Below are 3,703 nucleotides of genomic sequence, written 5' to 3' on the forward strand. Positions count from 1 at the left end.
CACAGCTCTTTGGTCTTGAAGTCTCATCACAGGTTTATTGTATTCTTTATGAAACAGAATACCTTCATTCTTTACAGCCAATCCATTCAGAGGTACCCATACCACTACAAAAACATGTTGCTACTTAACTATTTTCAATAACACCAAGAAAATCTATCTGTAGGCGATAGGGGATAGACAGCCCTAATCCTTTCTCTCCTGAAAGTATTGGTTTTCAGTGCCACTGAAGTATAGGCTTGCTTTTAGGTGTCCAGCAAGAAAACAAATGATAGAAATATTTTCCAGAAGAATCAATTTTCATAGAGTAATGCTTTATACCTACTGGCAGACTTTCATAAGGAAACTTTCCTAGTCCTATGTGACATCCACACCTTCTGTATATAAAGTTGTTCCATCAGTCAATTAGTCAGTAGGTTAGTAATCAAAGTAGAACTAACAAGAGAACTCATTCCTAGAGCTACCAAAGATGAACTCATGCTACAGAGCTACAAATTCAATTATTACAAATGCATGGTTTCTGATCAGGAATGACCATTTTTATTGAGTAGTGTCATGGATTCTGATACTACATATGCTGTATATTTATGTTATAACAGAAGATAAATGTTTTCAGCATAAGAAATTTATTTTTGTGTGTATGTGAAATATTGGACTTTTTTTTCTCTCTGCTTTTGATCTTATCTGAGCCAAAATGGATAATACACTGGTTAGTTGAAAGAGCTAAATTTGAGTTGTTGTTCATTTTCCCCTATTACAAATGCACTAACTATTCTTTTCCTATTCCCGAAGTCAAGACACTTTGTAGTCTGATGTAAGCTAGAAAGGCTATTAGAGATCTTAGATATTGAAATGAAGATACTAAAAACTCAGAGAGCAGACGATTCTTGAAAACAATTTAGTGCATTAATTTCCCACAAAGTTCCCATCAAATTCAACACACTGTGCAGATGGGAGAGACTAACTATTGAAACAATTAACTATTGTGAGTCATTTCCTCAATCTGCTTTTGTTTTAGCCAATATGTCAAGCAGTGACAGACACTGTTAAATATCACAGGCTCTACTGTCTTTTTGGAAACAGCATAATACAATTGATATAACTCAGCTTGATAAATCTGCTGAGCTCATAGTGGTGCTTCCTTCTCTCTACTTTTCAATGCCAAATCCATAGACATTCTGCAGAACCTATTCAACAGGAAGAACACAAAGTCCATTTTACTCTGAGTACTCCCACTTGATCACCTGCTGGCTCCTACTCTCCCAATCCCTTTGAATTGAGGCTAAAATGAACAATGTAAAAATTACATTTGTTCATTCTCTCTTATCTCAGAAAAAGGTCTGAGAAGCCTGAATTTTCCTGAGCTGTGTTACTTTCTGCACTTTGGTCTGAAAGTGTACTGCTTTAGATAACATTTGCATGACTAAATGTTGCTTGCCCTGATCCATCTTAAATATATGTACACTTGGATGTATGAGTTTACTATTCATGTGTATTCTGTCACATGTCTAGAAGAAGAAAAGCTGGTTTGGTTGTTCCAGCATGACAGCTTTGTTCTAATCAGGAAAAAAATTAAAGATTCTTAAGTTTTTTCTTAAGCACAAGCTTCCAACTCAAAAAGGATAGAACGATCAGTCAAGGGAGGTCAGATGTTCCAGGGGCCAGGCTAAGGCATTCTCTCTTCATTCAGAGCAGAATTATAGGATCCAAGCAGGTGATCCAGCTAGATCCAGACAAATAGGGCATAGCTCCATCCCAGATATTTAAAAGCAGCAACTGACCCAAGATCTGACAGATCATATTGACTGATAAGCAGCTGGAAGACATAAAGGAGTCTTTTCAAACTTGACAAGACCTTGATGAACAAGAAGGATGCAACCATACATACTCACTCTAAATACACAACCTACAACCACAGATGTTTCCTTCGGCTCCTGCCAATCATCCCATACTTCTATCATAGTTACTTTACTACTGGTGTGATAAAAATACCCTGACAAAAGCAACTGACAGAAGAGTTTATTTTGACTCATAGTTTGAGGATATAGTCCACCATGGCAGGGAGTCATGTCAACAAGAGTTTGGGGAAGCTGGTCACATCATATACAGTCAGGAAGCAGAGGGAGATGAGTGCTGCTGCTCATCTAGTTTGCTCTTCTTTGTGCAGGTTGGGACCCAAACTCAGGCAATAGCGCCACCCACCTTTATGGTAAGTCTTTTCACCTCACTTAACCTAATCATGATAATCCCTCAAAGGTTTGCTTGAAGGCTTGTCTCCTAGGTAATTCTAGGTCCTATGAATGTGCCAAACAGTATTCGCCATCATAACTTCCACAGCACTTTCACTCTCAATCTCTGGAGGCATTGTTCTTGATCGTCTTCAATTCCACCTTTTCCATCCATTCTGATGATTTTGTTTTGCCATTACTTCAAAAGTTAAATCAGCCAGAAATAAAATCTCCATGGAATTCTACCATCAAATCTACCTACTTACCAACCAACATTCATACACAGATGGTCCAGATTTCCACAAATGAACAAAGTCTCCAGACACTTGTCTAAAAAAATTTAGAACCTTTTCCATCTAAGAAAAGAATACTTTTATGTTTATTACTAAAATGATTCATTTTATTGATTTTTTAATTGAAATCCCATTGAATGAGATATTATGCAGTCAATATCAATTAAAATTTTGAGGACTAAATCTGGATGTAATGGCACATGCTTTTAATCCCAGCAGTCAAGAAGCTAAGGCAGGAAGACAAGGAATTCCAGGTCAGCCTAGGTATTCTAGGAAGTAGAGGCAAACCTTATTTATTTAACAAGACTGTGCTTTAAAAATAAATAAAAACATAAAAAGAAACTTTTAATAAAAGATGCACATATATACTACATAATATGTATATATGTATGTATGTATGTGTGTGTGTGTGTGTGTGTGTAATTTGAAAGACTAAAGGATCCCCAGATATCATCTAAGTTAGTTGATTCTCAAAACTGTTTAAGCATCAGAACCCCAAGAGTACCAATACCAAGGCCTCAACTCCTACAGAGATTCTGAATTAGTTTGGGGTATATAACCTAGGCATTAGCATTTTGTGCATTTCACTTGATTGTAATATGCATCTAAATTTTAGAAACATGAATCTAAGCTGGATTTCTTGGTAAATGACATAGCAAAAGTCCAGAGAGGCAAAAGAGCCCACTGAAGCCCAGACAAATCTTTAGTGTGGGAAGAAAAACCAAAACCCAGCACAACTTATTCCCAGGCCAGTGCTCTTGATAACATCTGGCAATGTGCCACATGCTCACACAAATGTAATCACTGGCAAAGAACTGAGGATGTCACCATAAGTCATAAACTCAGTAATTGATCATCTCACTGAGAATTTTGTTCTTTCAGTCTCCAGTTCAGTAGGAGAGCTTTAAACCGGTATTCTGAGAAGGTGAGTGAGTAGGGACCATGAAGAACCTACTGCTGCAGTACCCACAGCAGATGTTCCAAAGTTTCAGTATGGTGAGGGACCTGGGGGAGGGTGCTGAGCAGCAGCATGAGGTACAGTGTGATAAATGAAGCTGTCTTTTTCCCATTACTGGAACATAGCAAGTTTCGAGAAACAAATCAGAAACCTGGAATGATTAATTGTGTGGTCTACAATGAGTCTTGTAGTGTTTGTCTATGAATCCCTTTGCTCTGCAGAACAGA

The sequence above is a fragment of the Peromyscus eremicus genome, chromosome 2 (assembly GCF_949786415.1).
Source record: "Peromyscus eremicus chromosome 2, PerEre_H2_v1, whole genome shotgun sequence".
NCBI lineage: Eukaryota > Metazoa > Chordata > Mammalia > Rodentia > Cricetidae > Peromyscus > Peromyscus eremicus.